Below are 21587 nucleotides of genomic sequence, written 5' to 3' on the forward strand. Positions count from 1 at the left end.
ACAGGATTCTAAAGGAGCAAGTTAAAAACAAAGAGTTAGTTACATGGGAACCCCCATAAGGCTATCAGCTAATTTCTCTACTAATGCCTTAATTTTAATCCAGAGGAGAAGATACTACTTCTTTTTCTGCCTCCTCAGCTGTCCCCACTTGTGAAACTGATGGCTTCTGCCTCAACTGCCTCAAGATTCTCTTGAAGGTGGAATCTAGACTTTGGAGCATTGTGGGCAGCCCCCAATATTTATATCACCATGACCTTCCTGGCTGGCAGTAACTGCAGCAGGAAAATGATCTGTGCCTCAACTCACCATCCACAGCTTTAATAAGTTCCTCTCATTGGTGGAATCAAAATTGAATCTATAACTCTAGCTTCAAGGAAGTCTAAGTTCTATAATATGTTGCTTTCCATGTCTCAACGTACTGAAAGGCTGGTAGTAAAGATTCTTGAGTGCTAGTCAAACATACAATGTGCAATATAATTAAATACGTGTGTTTATGTATGTATATACATAATATATACACATATGCAATACATTTCCAAAACTGTTGGGAAAACCATGGCAATGAATGAAATTAAAGTAAATGTATTTACTGTTTTTGTGTGAGATTTCAGGACATATAATAGTTTTTATTTGATTTATCCTGTGACATAAAATCTATAGTCAAGACAATTTGCTATACACTGTGTAGCAAATAGTAATTTTTGAAACTCTCCTCTATTCACTATTGCTACTACTATGAGTAGACTTAAGGAAGAAAATGGCATAATGATGCTGGGCATCAATTTATGGCAGTGTAATTGAGGTTGGGCTAAAATCACAGCAATTTTTGAATCAGTACTTTAAAAAATCAGTAGGTTTTCCTTGTGGAAGCAATCTGTATATTCTGTTCCTCAAGTATTTCTTTTCTCTGGGCTCACACAAGAAGGCATAGTGATTAGTTTCAAGGTTTTATTCTCATTCTCTAGTGTAAAATACATTTTCCTGATGGGCTTCATCAACATTTTTTTCTTTTTCTTTTTCATTCCTTTTTTCTTTCTTTCTTTCTTTTTTTTTTTTAAGAGACTTCAGCACAACAGAAAATAAGACTGTTTTGAAATAGATGGGCTGGCTAATACTTTTCCTTCATACAGAGAGGCATTCGTGACAAGATGTATACTATTTACACCTGCTTTTGCAGTCTATCCATAAGATTAAGTTTAGGAAGAAAAAGAAAAATAGATTGTTATTTGGTAGGAGAACCAAAGGTTTCATTAATGTACAGCAATCAATGTCTTCACTGGCATGCCGGGGTTAACATTATTTAAAAGGTTTCAACCTGGTTATTCAAGCTGTCTTACTCACTGTCTAATTAAGTGTGACAGTTGAAAGAAACCTGTTTTGAAGCACAGTTATTTGACATTGATGTTTAATTTTTATATATTTATTCTCTTCAGTAAAACTGTGTTGCTGAATGTTTAAACCAGTATGCATGGGATTTTAGATCTTCAAAAATTTCTTATCCATAGTGTTTCAGTTGGGATACTCAAGGAGTAATTGTTGGTAACATACAATTTTCTGAGTGGGTGAATTAAATACAAATATAGAAAAGAGAATGTAATGAAAATTGTGAGAAAAGATACCAATACATTAATGCATGTGAACTGGTTATTTAAAGGCATTAAATTCACACACTTTAGCCAAATTTATGCAGCAGAAAAGTTTCTAATGAAGACACTAATGCTTTTAATAAAGTACATGAATTTTTTAACACTTTCAATATTTCCTGTTAAACATCAGTCTTTTAATAATGATACCTTCTTTTTGAATCTCAAGTAGAAATATTTTGTATGGTAAGAGATATATACCGTAATGGAAATGTCTTGAAAACAGAATTGTTTTCTGAGATGTAATGCCTTTCAAAGTAATAATTTGATTTGTATCATGTCTGTCTTAACACATCACATGATTTAAAAGATATTGACTCATTTATTTTGATCATATATGGATCTGTTGCAGTCAAGACCATGAGATGACTTTCCCTTGGCAAAAGGAAAAAATTAGGCTCTGATTCATAGTATCAGCTGTGGGTTTAGGTGAGAGATGAGGATGCTGACTATAGAAAGAAAATAAAATGAAAAGCAACTTTGTACACAAAGGACATTAAAATCCCTGAATCCCCCCATTTCCAAAGCCAGTTAATTATGAGACAAATTCTCCTGGTTGCAGTGTATCAAAAAGAATTTTTAACCTGAGAAAAAGATTCCTAAGCTATAGAAAAGAGCTATTTACACCAGTGATTTTTTTTTTCTTTTCTTTTTTTTTTACATTTTACTTTAATGCTAGCTCCTCCTTTCTATCATGAATAATCTTTTAGCTTCACTCTACCTGTATTACAGGCAAGGAAAAGTCAATATGGATGACAGCAGTGGGATGACATTACAGATGGGTAGCCTAAAGGAGAATTTCATAAAATATATATCATAGACTAGCTTTGGTACTTTCAGTAATAGAACTCATACTGGGTGCACAAGGTTTGCAGCAATTCAGGTCTGTATTTAAATTTCCATTCCTATTTTTCTCCCAAATTGTTCCTATTTACTTATTAAGTAAATGTGCCTTTTATTATTCATTGATTAATCCCAGGTATAATAAATTTTTTAAAATATTTGATATATATTTTGAACTTCATTGATCCACACTGAAGTTTGATTTGCTCTGGGATGGTTATCTTATGGTTTGATATAATTGAGTTATTTCCTCACATATTTAAAAATTACTGACATTTATATTTTCCCAATGAAATGAATATTAGATATAAACTTAGGAATTTTTCCATATTTATTCATAAATTCAAGGTTTTCCTAGATGTTTATCCATACACTTAAACTTCTGCAATAGCTCTTATCCAAATCTGAAAGCTCAGAAATAAAGTAGAAAAAAAATCAGAATGAGATTTAAACTTCAGTAATTGGTAGAGAAATTCATATTTCATCAGTTTCAATTTAAAGACAGAAAATTCAGGTTCTGCATATCTTATTAAGAAACATTGACCTCTAATTTACTTTAAAATTATTTTAACATAGTCTGAAGATTACAAAGAAACATATCTCTATAACTATCTGTAAATATATACTCACATATATACCTACATATGCAATTTTAGCTGAAAATATGATTAAAACATATATTTGGATTACTTTTGGAAGAATTTTTAACAGCTTTGAAAGCTTAAATAAGAGACTTAAACTAGGTTTTTAACTAGTAACCTCTAACCATATAAAGCCAAAAAACATTTTGTAAGATTTCCTTTTTCTCATGTCTTATGCATTTATTAGCAAATGGGTGTGATCATATTATATATATGAAATTTTACACCTTATTTATTCACTTAACTTTCAATTATAATTGCTTCTCAAATCATTAACTACACAAAAATGTTTTCCAGGAATAGAGCACTAATAGCTATTAAGCATAAATATGTTCATCAGAGTATTTACAGAATGTCAGTGGATGCATAGCATTGTTATCAATTCTGAGCATGTTTATTGGAAACATGCTTTATTGGAAAACATTCTAGACAGGGATGGTATCAGGAGATTCAGGTTTTGATGTTGACTATCCCTAAATTAATGAGTTCTATATTTCTACATCTAAGTGCTGATGTTGGCTACTATGATAGCCATCTCTGTTACTTAGGAGTCTGTATTACATAGTTATACTTGGTTAACATTTTTCTCTTCTGTCTTCTTTCCTTTCTTCCTTCAACCACTAATTCATTTACCCAAACAGCCATGGACTCGTCCAGTCATTCTTTTATACATTAAAAAAAAGTCTATTGTCTAGTCATTTCCAGGCATTTGTACTAGGTTCTGCGAATAAAGGAATGAGCAAAAACAGAAAGGTCCTTACCTTTGTGGATCTTACTATCTATGGTGAGGGAGGAGCCACAAATAATTACTCTATGGAAAATGTATTGAAATGTATCGAACGGGATTAAAAATGCATGAGAACACACTAGTTAAAAGTCTCTTGAGGAGAACCAGCTTGCCCACTCATTGTATGTCTGTTTCTCTGGCCTAATTATTAACAGTGCCCTTTCACTCTCCAAAAATGTCACTCTCAGAAATTTTAGGTAACAGATGATATAGGCACCACACATATCTGAGTTTTACAAAGTAGCAGCCCTCCACCTCCCACCCCTTATTTTACAAATAAAGAAAATAATATTCTGATTGGTTTGATGACGTCCCTATGATAAAATACCAATTAATGGTAGAAATACACAGCTTCATGGCACAGGTACATCTGGGCTTTGGGTGACACAGACCATGGGTGAGTGACAACTCACCACTAGATCTGTGATCCTAGAAATTACCTTAATTCTCTAAGCCTCAGAGACATGATCATGTGAATTCTAATATCTTCCTCAAAGGGTGTTTTAAAACTTAAAAGAGATAATGTTCTTAAAAGGCCTAGAACAATGGACTTAAAATGAGCTCAATCAATGTTAATCCCTCTGCTAGAAGAGAAAGTGCTCTCACCTACTGACTTCTGTAGAATAAGAGAATTCTTACAAGGTCCTTAATTAAACATTGGTAAAATTGGGGAAGAATTTTTTGAATATTCAGAGTGCTGGTGCAAAGACTATTCTGGATTAATCAAAAGTTAAATAATCAAAAGATAAATAATCAAAAGATAGCGTAGACAAGTTCATTTTCAAACATGAAAAGAGGACTAATGTGAACCTAAAGGACTGACATGGTTATGCTTCAAAGCGTAAGTCTGCTATAGCTAGGAGAGGTGTAATGACTACGTTTATATTACAACTTCTAGCTAGAAGTTCAACGGAGAAGTGCTTACTGTAGTAGAGAAAATCTTGTCAAATATCTCAGGAATGGAAAAGGAATAATACACGTTTTGTCGATATGGGAACAAAGGCCAGTTTAAGCTCTTCGTCTGCTCTGGTATTCTTTATAACATATGTATCCAAGGCAATAACTTTATGTGACATATTGGATACCTTTAATGACATAAATCTGCATAGGGGCTTTGATTTGAGGAATGATCTGAGTTTATTGCAGGATAATAACCTAGCACAATGTGGAGCACACACACTGAGCAGCTTTACACAGGCAGATCTTTGGTACATCATACTGTAATGTGTAATGATTTATTTAATGTTTTGAGTAGTATCTCGTGATTTACATACTTTTTAAAAAAATTAACATGTTTTTGTAATTTTACTACAGAATTATTTTTAAATAGTTTACTTAATGTGAGGTGTTTGGAAGTTTATTCCATAGTCATTAACTTAGGAACTTTGCCAAATGTGCTCATTTTATTTTCCTGAGGACTCCCATGGCACTAAATATTTCCTCATGGTAAGTCATAATGGAAAGCCATGACATGTAACATTAAATAAGATAGGAATAAATTTCAAATAGCATTTCTGATAGGAAAATATCATCATCTTTATTTTAAAAAGTGCCATTTTAGCTGAAAATATGATTGACATATATATATAGATGATTTTTGGAAGAGCTTTCAAACAGCTTTGGGAAACTTAAATAAGAGACTTTAACTAGGTTTTTAATTAGTAGCCTCTAGTATCCTGCGAAGAAACAAATTATAATGAATAATAATGATAAGTTAACGGAGAGTAGACTTTGTCATATTATAAATTGTCATATTATGTTTTATTAAGAAACTGACTTTAACACTTTCATTCTGCTTTACACCTCTTAGGGTATTTATTAATTTCATATGCTTGACTGTATCCCATTTCTCTCTATCTGTTTTAACATGTACATAAAGCAGAAATATACTTTAATAAAGTCTTGACTCACAGAGTATATGAGAAACACTATTGTCTTGTACTTGTGTGTACACTCCTTAGGAATGTGTGCAGATTTATTTTTCCAGTCTGCTTATATACAGTTTCCTTACTCAATATCTGTCATGTATATTGAATTTGAATATGATATCTTGAAATTGTATTGGAATAAACTTTTGGAAAGTGGAAAAGGGTTGGAAATATTTCATTTTAACTTCATTTTGGTTTCACCATGTGAAGAAATCAGTTGGCCCTTGAAGGAGGAAAGTTGAGGTAGTGGTGGTGGAAAGAAACATTTACTACTTCTATGCTGCTTCTAACTTAAAAAATACCTGAAAAAATTCAGGGATGCCCCATTTAATTAACTAGGCAACCTGTGTATGATTTTAGCCCTTCAAGGCTGTGTTTCTGTTATGAGTTGAATTCTGTCCCCACAAAAGATGTTGAAGTCCTAACCCCCAGTATCTGTGAATGTAGCCTTATTTGGAAATAGGGCTTTTACAGATGAACTGTTCACATTTTATTTGCATATGTCTTCTAAACGCACGTGGAGTACAGTGCACACGAGGTGATCTTGGGAGAATCAAATAACAGATTCTAAGTATCTTATAAGCCACATTTGTCATCAGGCTACTAAGAAGGATTTAGGATAGAAATCACAGTTTTCCAGCAGGGAATCATCAAGCATATGTTTTTAGTGGCTCGTACTGCTTACTTGTGTGAAAATCAAGGAAACCTCCTTTAAAATGGAGTCAGGAAGCCCTGAAGGGGAAGCTCTCACACTTGTTGCAACCTACATAACCAGCAGGAGGAAGGAAGATAAGAATTATTTTGACAAGGAGGGACATTTTTCACTTAGGAATTTCATCTCCTGCTTTTAAGAAAAGGAAGGAAGATCTCTTCCGGACCCAGCAACAATGCACTAATCACTGCTTACAGCCAATAAAAAACTGCCACAGCCTCGAACTCTTGTTTTTATCCAGTGAACTTTTATTCAAAGCAGCCCTCCTCAATTTCCTCCTCACACCTAATAAAAGCTAATAACCTTCCCTTTGTGTCTTCAGACTTGCCTGTAGTTCTCCATAGCTTGCTTGTCCCAGACTGCAATTCCTCTGCTATTCCTGAATAAACTCAACTCTGCTTTTATAATTTGTTAATTATTGCATTTAAGATTGACACTGGGAAGGGGAGGAGATGTGCATCAGATGGGTGCATGATCTGACATGCGGTAAAAGTCTCATGCCCCACAGGTGCCAATACCTTTTGCCACAGTTCCATAGACAACTTCCAGAATCCTCTCAAGAGATGTGCCTAGAATTAGCACACTCAGTGAAGCCTGAAGCTATGGGTTCATATCAAGTATTTTTAGATCTCTTAGTCCAGATGAAATTTGCCAAAAGTTATTTTTACCATAATCTTTTTGAAACGTGGAGAACTACCACCTTATTAGGTTGCCAGGGGAACATTTAGAAAATTAACCTAAGGTCAAATTCTCAGGAAGCAGGAGAAAATGTTTCATTAATCTGTTACCTACAACATGTAGTAACACAGTATTAGTGGAGTTAAGCTACTGTACAGTAGTATTTTGTACTTAGAGGATGTTGAATACTTTAAATCATTGAGTATTTCACTGTACTCAGCTCAATGCTTCAGGTTGTGGTATTACCCCTTGCAAGTGTAAAAACACAGCTCTCCTGTATGTTTATGCAGAAACCATGATCCACACTAAGTAACTACTGCCTTTGTTGAGATTTCATTCTCTTTGGGGTTTCTCTCTTCACTCATTACTGCCACGTTCCTGGGGATTCTTCACTGTAGCATATCCTCTACTCCTTTTTATTCTGCTACATTCCTTTGAATATTCTTGCTGACTTCCTTAATTGTAACTCTTTTGTGCCATGATCAACTTTATCAGGAATTTTCTCCTCTAGGAAATTTTCAAAATAATAACTAGTCTGCTCATAGTTTTGGGGTATATATTGCTTAATTAATAAAGTTGTTTCCAGATTTTGGTAACAGATTTTCCTCCTACCAGGAATCTTTAAGTCATTAGCTTCAGGGAATGATTATCATAGGATATTTATGCAACATATCCAGTTTTTAAAGATATTACTTTGGACATACATTCTATCCCAGAGCCCTAATAGCATTTAATCATGTTCTATTGTCCCTATGTGTGAAGCTGACTCTATGTATTAACTGTTTTATTTTTCTTTTGTCATTGTGTTATGATGTTAAATCATTTTTTCTATTATATTTCTTATACTGATGAATAATATATGTTTACTTTTTTATATTTGAAGCTGACTTTTCTGTTTTCTTTTTGTGACTGAATTTTTTTACCTCTCCAGAACCAGAATTTCTAACAAAATGTGACCACATAAACACACACATACACTTACAAAGACCCTTATCAAAAAGTGAAAGCACATTCAACTTTGATCTTGATCTTGTGCATATATGGTTTTCTTAGATATATACCTTATAAGAAATTTTGTAAATCTTGTTCTTCTGAAGTTTTAATGAGTACTTGAAAAAATACACACACACACACACACACACACATCTGTAAAGAGTACAATACATTGCATAATTAAAAGGACTCATAAGACACCATAGAGCATATTAATGTAAGGCTTTTAATAGAGACAAAGGATAATGTAAACCACAAGAAAAAGAGGGAGAAAGAGAGTTCAGACAAGAATTAGGGACACCAAAACTTCCAGAAGCATCTCAGTTCCTTGCTATGAACATAAGGATGTATTTTGTCTATAGATTGAATCACCAAACTTTGTACAGTGAATATTGATTTGGGGAGAGCTGCCTGAAAATTTCTAATGGATCTTTCATGACCCCCTTTTTACATGATTACTTCAGGTGCCAAGGTATCAATAAACCAACTGGGCCTGGGGACCACAAGGGAGTTTCAGATGTGAAACAGCATATGATAAGTCATTAGTTAGCCCAGTGCCTTTATCTTAGTCAAGAGTCAGTGCCAGATTTCCAGGCATCCCCAGAGATAAGTATAGAGATGTGTGAATTCAGCTGAAAATATCCTAAACACTAATTATTTGTAAAAATTCAATAAATTCAAGTTTATATTTTTAGAAATATTAAGTATGCTTGTATAATCAGATAGATTTTGCAATGTGAAGAATCATCCCAAGGATTTAATGACTTTAAAAAACAGCCATTTACTTAGCTCCTGATTCTGCTATTTAACAATTTGGGTTGGGCTCAGCTGGGCTGTTCTTCTAACCTAGGAAGTGTTTATTCATGTGTCTACAATCAACTGTTGGGGCTATTCGGTACTGGTTGTTTTGGAATGCCTCAGCTGGGATGGTTCATTTCTGCCATCACACGGCCTCTCATTTTACACCAAGCTATTCGGGACTTGTTTATGTGGTGCATTGCTAAAATTCCCAAAGAGAGTAGAAATCTGGAAGGTTTTTGAAGTGTAGTATAAGAGCTGGTACAGTGCCGCTAATGCCAGATTTTATTGGCCAAAACAAATATCATAGGTTGTGTTTTTCAGAAGCAGATACTGTGATGATATTTGGGGTTATAAGTTATTTATTATGTACTAACACCTGTACAAGGAAAAGAGAGGAAACATGATAGGGCTGAGGAAGAAGTTGATCCGAAATGCTGGTTCAACAGTCTCAGGCAACGTGGTAAGCTCTAGAGTAAGACTTGCCTGTCAGTGTCCTGCATTGCACCACAGTGACTGAGCCCTTATTCACCTTTCTCAGGCACTGAAATTAGGCAGCCTGGAAAGAAAACAACTTTAAGTGATATGGCTCTCTAAGCTCTCTAATAACTGTATACTTCACACCTGGACAGTAAGTCTTTCTTTGAAGGGACATCTAGGCAGAGCGTTTTTGAATTAAGGAATTCAGCAAGTCAGAGAGCCAACCCAGATTCAAGATTTTCTCTCCGGAAAAGAGATTTGATATCTTAATGCAAGGAGCAGGTGGTATCAACTGTGACCATGTTTGCAAACTTTCATAATGTTCAAGTATACCTTGAGTACAATTTGTACTTAATACAAGTATATCTAACTGAAAACTTCTAAAAGCAAAGGAAGACAAAGGTTATCAAGTAGGCATGTTTTGTTGTAAGTAGATATATAGTAGCATATCTACCTACTTGTTCCAAGATGAAATTGTATGATTTCTCTGTTCTTGGGATAACTCTTGTGAACTGTATATTCAGCATCATAAAAAAAAAAAAAAAATTCTTGGAATGCTAAGTGGTTTCATCTTAGAATTAATGGCCTTATCCTTTTCCCATTCTAAACAGGCTAAGCACTTTAATATAATTTCGCTGTCTGAAATATGATTTGATTGTCAGTCATCAATTATTAAAAGTTGACGTATCTTGGTCTGCTGAAAAAGAGAAACTTGGACAAGAGTCCAAGAGGACTGAGATGTAACCCAAGATATTCAAATAAATTTTGTTATGATTCTGAGCAGAACATTTCTCTTTTGTGGCCTTGTCAAATGTATAATAGGGACCCCATCTAAGTTCTTTGTGCTCTTCCATCTCTTTTGTAGCATAAGTTTTGTGACCTGTCTTTTCAAAATATTTTTCCTTTGGGACTTATTCCATTTAGTAAATACTTCCTCTTAAGTCCTTGATTTATCCACTTTATTTAATGAATTTAGAGACTTCATATATCCACTTTTATTTTATTCCACATTGATTTTTCACCAGAGTATCTTTCATGATTCTGCATCTTGGTATCAGCTTCCTTCTCGTTTTGCAGAGGTGAGCTATCAGATGGCAACTGCTCTATATATCAGTCTACCTTCTGTATGTTCTTCAAGTCAGCAGAAGTAATTGTGGAGGAGTAAAAGAAAGCCTGACATTCTTTTTGAAAAAAAATTACTTGAGGGAATCTATTCTTTACATTGGGTAATTCTTGATAAGTGGTGGATTACAGTAAATGCCCCTGACTATGCAGCCTTCACGGAGATGTTCTCTGTTCCTGGTGATGGGTCTCAGCTGTCAGTGTGACAGTCAGTCACTTGTCACAAAATCCCCCAAAACTTCACACTCTGAATCTAAGCACAGCCACCAACATCAGTGTCTATGCCCTGGACATGACAAATACTGATAAGGAAAAGAGATTTTACAGCTATCTAGACAAATTTATTGCAGCAGTACCAACATCTAATGTGGTAATCATAGTGTAAGATTTCAGTGTGTGGGATAGCACTGTTGCCAACATGTGCTATGTGGAAAAATGTGTCTCACTGGATTGGAAAGAAAAACACAAAATTATGAGTAAATATCCCATCAATAAAGAATGTTGTCAGAGTAATAGGGACTGCTCTGGATATGATATTGTTTATTCACATTAATATATAGAAAAAGTGGCAAAGAGCAACTAATAGGTGATAACAAAAAGCACAGGAACTCAGACTGAAGTAAATTTGAGCTATTCTATGAATTGATAGTTGATTCATGATTATAAATAAAGACTATTTTTAATATTATGAAAGAAACTTACACTTAATATATTCAGGTAACTCCAAGTGTTGTTCCAAAACAGCAGTAAAAAAGCCAGCATCGTTCCTTCGCTGAATTTCTAAATGAATTTGTCCAAAGGAAAATGCTTTCAAACTATACTATATATTTTTTTTGTCCAAGGGTATTTTTTTTCTTCCTTGCTTCAAAAGGCAAGAAAGTTGTTAAAATAGATGGGGTTGGATCATACCATATTGACAGTTTATTCAGGAAAATTTTCTTCAGAAAACAAAATTGGAGCAAGGTTTGAAATAATGTAAAGAAATGAATAGAAATACTTAATGGATTCTGGTACCAGTGGATGCAAAAGTCCCTACCACATTGTCTTTGTCTCCTTTGTCTTGAAGTTCCCTGCCTATCTTGCCATTTTCCGTTTTCAACAATAAATAAAAATTACTGAAGGATATGTTTTTTTCTAGATCCTTAGAGCTCAGGCCCCTCTCAGACCTAGTATTGAACAAATTTCCATATCAACTGTGGGGAATATGAAAAGTAGTAAAAAGAATGAGAGACTATCACCTGCTGTCTTTCTTCATTGAACAAATAAATTCCAATTGGATTTCTGTAACACTGATTAGTTTAGAATGGCAAGGTACAGAAATATCACCTCATGGTTAAGTAGGGATTTCCTGATTGAATTGAGGCACTCAGTGCATTTGCTCTTGTCAAAAGCTTTATATTATATGGCTTAAATTATTCTGTATGTAACATTTTAAAATTTAACATTTAAAGGAAACTTCGTATATATAAGTGGTAAGTAACTCAAACTACCATATTTAAAAATTATTTCTGTCCCCAAATGACTTAATTCTGTTTTCCATAATCCCTTAAAATGCATTACTTGGAAATAGAAAATATGTTTCCCAAGTGGCTGTTTAAATTTGAAATTCTATAGCTACCAGAGTCAAATAGGTAGTAACTTGGCAAGTGTATTTTTTCTAGTTTTTAAGGTATAGAAGCTAAAATGAAGCATAATATAGGAAAGATCATTAATTGCATATATACAGAATCTTGCATTATATCTGGATTGTAAATCTTTAATTTTTACAGTTAAGTCAGCTAAATTTAGTTTTGCTTTTTATTAATGTGTTTTTCCTAAATACTTGAAATAAAGCAAAAGCAAGAAAAGATATTCATCAACACACATTGCTGTGACTTGTAAATATGATATTACTTCTTCATATCAGAACTGAGCCACAGTTGGCTACTCACTCCCCCTGACACTGAGTCACTGCCATGTTCTCCACTCAGCTTCAAAATAAAGTGGCAGATTTTTAAGGGTGGAACAAGAAAAGCAAAGGTGGTACCACCTACTGTAAATCCTTTCCTTGTCTTAGCTCACTAACAGCTGTTGATCTTTTCACAGTCTGTTAAAAGCAAAACAAGGCATAGAATATGGGCTATTCACATTGTGCAACAATACCATTTGTTTGCGCAGATCATGACAACCAATGGCAACTGGAGGAGTGTTTCCTTTTCGGGCTTTGGGTTAAAATCTTCAGGCCTACCTCACAAACAGTGCTGTTGATCTGTTGATTAATTCTCACATTTCAAATTATATAACGACCATGTATTGTAATCTCATGAATCTGAGAATCTGTATTATATATTTTAAAGGAATTTTAAGAATTAATGAGCATCTGTTTCAGCCTGTCTAGGCATATGGGGGGAGAGGTGGAAAAAAAAGTGAACAAATTGTTTTGAGGCTTGGTACTGTTGCCTTAAATGCCCTTTTCGGTGAGGATAGGACTTCCCTCTCTCATCCTCCACAAAAAACCAGGCTTTCCACTCATAGAGTTTTTATGAGTGTAGGAGGAGGTAGAATGCCATACCTTTGATTAGGACTGGGCTGCTAAAGAGTCTTAGGTAGAGGGCTGGCTGTTGGGTGAAAAGGAATTCCAATTAGAATAATTAAAGGGGGTAACACACTTGGGCTTGATCCAGGCTGTCTTTGAGATCCAGAATGGTTCATCTTGATAAAGTTTGCAATAGGATGCTCTAGGCCGTAGCATTAAACACATAAAAAAGTTTCCATTTGTTCTATTTTGAAGCAGGATCCTAGTTAAGGCATAAGTAGACAGTGGGAAGTTCTCAGAAAATAGCTCTTGGGGAACAAGGTTTATAACAAGACTAACATCAGCCTGCCTAGACTGTTGAGTCTGAGGATATCCTGATATTCTGAAAATGTATTAAAGATTAAATCAGCAACTAGGTAAGTCTGAGGCTGTGATATTGGTAATAATTGAGCCAGGAGTTGACAGGAGTTGACAGGATTTGGAAAACAACAAAAGTAAATAAAATAACTTACAGCAGTGGCTCTATAACACGTAAGTATCTGCAAGAGTAAAGTTCAGCATGTTACACAAAACATAACTGAAACATAACTATAAGGGAAATGCCTAAACATAATAAATGATAAAAAAAATGATACATTTCCATAAGAGAAGCATGGGCATCAGGGAAGGCAATAATATTATTTTGAATTCATTTTGTCTTTAAGAACATTCATCAGGAATTAAAGAGGGAGAGAATCTCACACAGATGGAGAGTGGTAAGCCTATGTGTGGAGATGGGTCATCTCACGTTATACTCACCCTAAATATCTATTCCAGAGGAATAGCTTCTATAAAGTCACTGGATGTACATCGTGTGGAGGCAGTCAATATCTAAAAGATGACACTGTGCAATAGTGAAACTTAAGGGATGTTAGAATCACGTCATCAAACTTATTATAGAGATGCGAAAACAAGCCTAGAAAGCTATCTCATTCTATCTTTAGAAAACCTTCACTTTTCATTCATGTCAACAAAATGTAGCCCCTTAATTTTCAAGCACTGATCTGGAACCTGTACTCAGGAATCAATGCCTAATTTGGCTAGTTTGTCTCGTAAGAAAGTCTTCAAATATTAGAAGACGCTGAAAATTCCCACTGTCTTTTTTTTCTTTCTTTTAAATGGCTCCTAATTCTTCATTCCTAAGTCAAATGATTTTTTTCTGTATTTATTTATTTCTATTGTTTTATCTTTATATTTATGCCAAACTTTATCCCATACATGTTTTTCAGCAATTTTCCGGGTTGTGTTTATTTTAAATATTAAAAGAAAATTAATCCACAAGATTATAAATAGAATAACTTTGAGTTTCTTCAATATCGTTTTTTAAGTATGCCCTTCTTAGAGTTGGGCCTTCCTAAAATGTAGTGAAGGAAGTTAAACTCCAGGGAGTTAAGAGGAAACATATTAATGAGCCTGAAACTATGTTCTGATTTGTTTTCATCAGCTTAGTATTGTCTCCAGAAGACAATGTAAATCATGAACAATTATAGAAATAATGGAAGGGTGATATCAGTTAACTATTCACAATCCACTCTTCAATAGCCACAGTTCTAACTTTGAAGACCAGTATCAACAAGCTCTGGTTAATACTCATTTTGACTTTAGAGCCATCTTTGCTGGGTGAGAGAACAAAATAACAATTTAGAATACAATTATTTCTAAATTTAAAAAATAGATTCATTCTAAAATAGCTATGAATGAAAAGAAAAAAATATACAGTAATTTGCATGTGCCATAAATTTGTATTATTGAAGTGGAAAGCGTTTTCTAGACAATAATTTCAAGTGAGTTGAGCAAAAAAAAAAAAAAACAAAAAATTAGAGAGAAACAGAAACATGGAGGAAGTGGATCTGTGCTCATCTGGCACAGTTCCATAAGCTTCAGTCTCCTTATTAGTAAAATAAGGAAATCAGTTCTATTTTTACAAGGATGTTGAGATGATTAAAAAAGAGCAATTGCACTATAAATTGCACTATAAAATCAATGTTATCAATATTATACCATTAAAGTATAAGGATAAATTATATTTAATTATAATAATATTAAATTAGTGTTGTTCTTCCTTATGGCCATTGCTAGGTGATTAATATGGGATATTTAAGTATAATTTAATTTTATGAGTCCAAAATTAGATTAGAAAAGTAGAGGGGTTTTAATATTGACATAGGGAGTCTTTAGTTTTAGTGAGAATTGTTTTCAATGAGGAGTCAAATAACATGTAATCATTTAATGGTATGTTTTACAGAAACTTAGATCCTGTTGCATCTGTCTTGGTCTCTTAAGGGAGTGAAGGTACTATTCGAAACTTCTAATAAGTGAAATCACTGATAGATTGAGGTGTCAAAGTCATGTGGATAAAGATAGAACCGATTTTATTTAGAAGGTTACACTGATTCTCAGATCCATTACCATATAATGAGGAAGAACTATATTATATACAGTTGGCCGGTGAACAACACGGGGGTTAGGGACACTGACACTGCATATAACTTTATAGTTGGCCTTCCATACCCACAGTTCCTCATCCTCAGGTTCAACCAATCATGGTTCATGTAGTACTGTAGCATTTATTGGAAAAAATTTTGTGTATAAGTGGACCCATGCTGTTTAAATCATGTTATTCAAGGGTCAGCTGTACTAGGATATTTTCCTTTCATTGTCCTTCTTGACTTTATTCTATCTAAAGGTAAAAGGTCATCATGATTGAGATGTTCTTTATAGTACATATTTATGTCATTTTAATAATTCAGGTATTTGGCATTCTTGGTGTCCTCTTCTTAACATCTTTCTTTTTAACATCTTTATTGGAGTATAATTGCTTTACAATGGTTTCTTAACATCTTAATTTCTTAGCATCTGATTAAGCTACACCTGATAAAGTATATCTTCATTAAACCTCTGACTTTCAGCCCATTATTTGTATTTATATGATATTGATGATATTAAGTTCTTTCATGTAGTTATAGTACATTTACTTTGGGTTTGTTTTCTCTATTTTTTCTCTTTAGCTAATGCCTTTATCTTGTTAAATCACATTGATTCCTCCTCTTTAGCTATCCTTCTGTTTGTAATATTTATGTCAACATAAACATTTAGAATGCTGCATGTCAAGGCACTGAAAGGTCATTTGATGCACATGTTTAATTAAAACTGTGAGTATGTAAAGAGCCTCTCCTTTCAAATCTATCAACACTCATGGGAAAGAAAAAAAAGCTGTAATAGGGGAATACTTTCCTCCTCTTCTCTTGTCTTCCTAAACCTAACCAAAACAAATTAGTCATTCAACAGCAACTATGTCAGGAACTCAATGAGGAACACCTTTGTTTAATTACCACAATCGCATACTACAGAGTGTAGGATGGTGGTGGACCCAGAAAAGCTACAGATTCTGCATCTGTTTTACTATGCCAGTGGTTTCACTTACACTGTCAATTTGTTTTTTGACTAATTTTCCTCTAGTTAAATACTGTTCTAAACTAACATTCTGAACTGTTGACTATTTGCACACTTTATTTTTCTTAAATAAACTATAGTAGTTTATTACTCTAAATTTGACTGTAATTTTTCTTTTACATATTCACTTCTCTCCCATCTAATATTGTAATATTTTTTTCTGACAGTTTCCGATGATTAGCACTCCTCATTTTGATTAACAAAGTTAATTATAAATATTTTTTACTTTTTTAATAAAATTATGAACTAGCTTATTGATTTCGATTTCACTGAAGTGAATTTCTGTGTCACCACATTACTTCCTTACCTTCACACTTAGAACTTTCAATCACTACTCTGAATTTATGCTTCTTACACTACTTTAATTGGTGTTCGTGTTCATATATATGTTAATTCAAATTACTGTTAAGAATATATAAATCATTATGCCCAAATTTCTATATTATGAAAAATCATAATGTGTATTTATAGCTCTTTATATAATGTTCATGATTAATAAAACAATTTATTTGTATCTTCTATTTCTTCCTGTGACCTAATTTTCCCATACCTTTTTACTATAATGTATGACAGACTAATAGAAAACCACGCAACCACACAAAAATATGTATAGCATAATTATTATAAGGTAGACACCATTGGAACATATTACTCAAAGAATACAACTTTGCCAGCCTCTCTAGATGCACTTGTATATGCCCCATTACCATCAACTCCCCTTCCCTCCTACCAAATGTAAGCACTATCCTGACTGTTAAAGTAATCATTTTCCTTCCCTGCGACTGTTGAAGGTCTGAGCCAAGTTTTTGGTATGTAGAATTTTCCACAGTATGAATTTTACCAATTGCACATTTATTGCATTTTCATTGTTCAGCATTTCTCTGTCTCTGTATCCCCTGAAAAGTGTGACATAGTTCCAGAGGCTTGGTCAGACACAGGTCCAAATACTTCGGCGTGACCATGGTGACACTCTGCCCTTTCATCACTAGAAACGGAATTTGGTTGTCTGTTGTAGAGCTGCTTCTCTCATCCACTGTGTAATTAATTACCCCTTGGTTCAGTTCATATATAAAAGCCAGGATAAATATTTATTTCCTTTATTTACCAGTTTTTGAAATAATGAACTGGCTCTCTATTATTTCCCAAAGGTGACCAATTAGTTTTGTTTTGTTTCTTTTTCATTTCATTAGGAACTTACGATTTAAATACTATTCATGAGCTTCAATTATTTACAAATACTAACTGAAATTCATATTTTCTTAACTTTGGCCAGTGGAAGCCTCTTAGACATGATTCCTAATTCTTCTTGTTATATCATAGTAGTTTTGATAACTTCTTTAATATCTAGTATGGTAAGATGTTCCAGGCCCACCGTGAGCATTTCCTGCCCTAAACTTGGAAACAGCCATTTTTCCAAGAAGTCCTAGTCTATGTAGTGGACAGTGGTATTTCAGGGTTATAATCTGAGTGATCTGGATGTTCCTTGTACTGGGCTAGTCATTGATTTTAGTCCTTTGCTGAGGACGGCATTAGGAAATGTGTGGCTATATGTGTGGTTTTATAGTCTTTATCTTCTTTTCCCACACAGAGTATCTTTGTTCTCAATAACACAGGAAGAATCGGAATATTCTATAATTACTCATTTATATTATCTCACATTAAAAACACAACAGTCTCTTGCCTCACATTTCTTTCCTTGAATATCCCAAATATTTTTATCCATTTTCTTATGGCATGTAAATTGTTTGTGAAAACTATAAATACAGAAAAATGATTATTCTAAAAGTCAGGAAAAACTATGATGATAATCTAATTTTCTTCCTCTTTTAAGTCTCTATTTTCCCAAATACCCACATTTTTTTAAATTCAATATAATTTACTAGAACATTTCTTGATGTTGGTCATTCTCATTCAATATTCCAGGTATATAAAGTGATTTCTATTGTGTTTTTAACTGTGTAATTTCAATGTATATACATTTTTCTATTTTATGAATTTTATTTTATATGTAGCTATTATGTTCTCTTACTGTTCCTTTTTCTTGATTAAAAAAAATTCAGTATGTTTGATCTTATTTGCCTCTCTTAATATTTGTCAATTTCTTTTGGATCCATTTTGTCTTTTTGTTATTTAGATTTTTAATATATCTTTTAGATTTTGAAATAGTTTCAAACTTATAGAAAAATTAGAAGTGCAATACCAATAACATTATTTTTCCCTGAAACTTTGGATATATGTTTTTTACATGGTGCCCACTATCACCATATAATTTATGGTGTATTTCCTCTACAAAAGTACTTTGTACAATACAATCACAATCAACTGTCAAAATTAAGAAATTAACATTATTACTGTCTATCTTTCAGCAGATTCAGTTTTTGCCAATTATCCCTGTCAAGACTTTCTCAGATTTAACCAGACTTACAAGCTAACATCTTACACTAACACAGTTTCATGGATGCTAACAGTATACATATGAACCTTGGGTCAAAGAGAAGACATTTTTACTCACACTACAGCAAGCAACGTGAACTTGATGTTTGTGTCAAATTCTCTTGCTCCCCAATTTCCATGGAAGTGACAGGGTATGGCTTAGGAGGATGCTGCCAAGGCAGTGGAAACGTACCACAGATGAAAAACTTTGAGCCTAGGAGACCTCAATATTTTTGTAATGGGCTGAAAACTATCCTCTCTAACCTTTGCCCTGGAGAGAGACATTATTCTTTTAATTAGTTATCGGGTTAGCAAACGAATTTGCTATCTGCTTCAAAGAAAAGTACCATCTCTGAAAAGGTAAAAGTACCATCTTTGAAAAGATAAAACAAAATAAATTCCGTCAGTACCTTTGTTGACAAGATGTGGAAAAAATGTGAAAGACTCATGGAAAATTGTCTGCCGACATCCCAAAAATGTATTTATTGGTTGTGTCTCTCCATTCTCCTTCAATGGACGGGAGTTTCTCAGTCATTCTTTGATTTTCATCATCTTAACATTTTTGAAGATTACAAGTTTGGTATTCTGTAGTGTGTCCCTCAATTTGGGTGGCTTTATACTTTATCATACATGGATTCAGTTTATGAATTTTTGGTAAGAATATTATAGAAATAATGATCTATTCTTCACGTATAATATTAAGTTTGTCCCATAACGGATAATGCTGACTCATCACTTTATTAAAGTGCTATCTCCCAGATTTCTTCATTCAAAAGTACTGTTTTTCTCATTTAATTTAGTAAGTATTTCATAGGAGGGTACTTTGTAAGTATTTTGCTTCTCGTCAAACACTTACCATATGTTTTATTACCTACTAAAGATTTTTGCCTGAATTCATTATTATTTTGAGGGGAAACAACTAATGACTTTTAAATTTCATTTTCCAAATCTACATTTATTTATTGGCATTCTACTTTAAAGTTTTCTCATTTATACATCCATTTATTTCTTTATGTGAGTATGGATTCACAGATTTTGTTTAATGGATTGCAATCCCTTTCTGTCGTTACTTAAATTTTCCAATATTTGGCAACTGAAAACCACTTCAAGCTGGTTGCAGTGTCTTTTGACAGTTTTACAGTCCTGACATATTATGGTGTAGGACAGTTTTTAGAAAAAAAGATCCTGGCAATAGCTGGGCTATTATTATTGGGTGTTACTATCCACAGGCACTTGCAGTGGGCCAAGATGGGAAATATAATGTACTCATATATTTATTACTATATCACATTTATTAATATATTTATTCCCACAGCTACCTCTATATGTGGAAAAATATGAGTTCATACTGATAAATTGCAATTCAATATCCAATATCATTTTGGAGAAAAAGGGGAAGGAAAAGGGAAGACAAAAGGCAAGGAGAAGTGATTCATTATCTCATTTTAATTTTGAAAATCTTCCTCATTTTTAACATTTCTCTTTATATCGTATCTGTGATGGTCAGTCACTCTTATGTTTCTTCTAACTTATTCTTCATTTCCAATGAAAAAAATCTAATTCCTTGAGTTCTCCATCTTATTTCTGAAATTTTCAAGTTCTTATGTTTTTATAAAATATATTTTACTCTTTTTTATTATCTTTGGGAATATTTTGAAATAGTACATTATAGTTTACATTTGCTTTGTAGGCATGTTTTTCTGGAATGCTTTCATTGTTTGCAGGATATTATTGTGTACCTTTATCTCTTTTCCTCATAGTGACTTTGGCGAGGATATGATTTCAATATTTTCTGCTACTCATTTTAATGTAAAATTGGTCTTCCTGGATTTTACTAATGAGATGTGATCCGGGTTAGCTTTTATAAATTTGCAGAAGATTCAAGAGTTTTCAAAGTTCAAACTACTCCAGTTGCTTTGGACCTTACATTGTACCTTCCATTCATGTGCAATTTGATAGGGAGAAACTCCTCCTATTTCAATGGCTGTTGTCACATTGGCCTGATTTGTTCTCCAGTGACTTTCTGTTGGCTCTTCTGGGGTTCTCATATTTTTCTAGTTTATCAAGTAACCCTTTAATTACCTCCAGTTAATTCTGCATAGATGTTGATACCAGGCAGGTTTTTTTTTGGCTGTTGGTTATTTGTCTTTATACACTTATATTTGGAGATTTATGGGGCAACCCATGTTACCAAATTTTGGTGCAAATGTTGCCCAATTATTTTTCAGGTTTGCTGTTTTATTATATTGTCTGCTTTCATGTGATTATATGGAAAGATTTAAAAATTATGTCACTAATGCCCCCAACATGGTCCTAGAATCCTGTGTTAATACTTTTAAACAGTATCTTTCATAAAATGATTAAAGTTAAATGATAATTATAAATATTATTTTATAATTTTGAAGTGTTATAGGCAAAAAGAAAAATCAGAGTAAGTATTCTAAGCTTTTTACTGTACAAGAACATTTTTCTCCATAAGAAAGTACAATTTAAAAAAAAGTCTTGTTGGCCCTAAACTGAAT

The sequence above is a fragment of the Balaenoptera physalus genome, assembly GCF_965194825.1.
Source record: "Balaenoptera physalus genome assembly, chromosome: 4".
Lineage (NCBI taxonomy): Eukaryota > Metazoa > Chordata > Mammalia > Artiodactyla > Balaenopteridae > Balaenoptera > Balaenoptera physalus.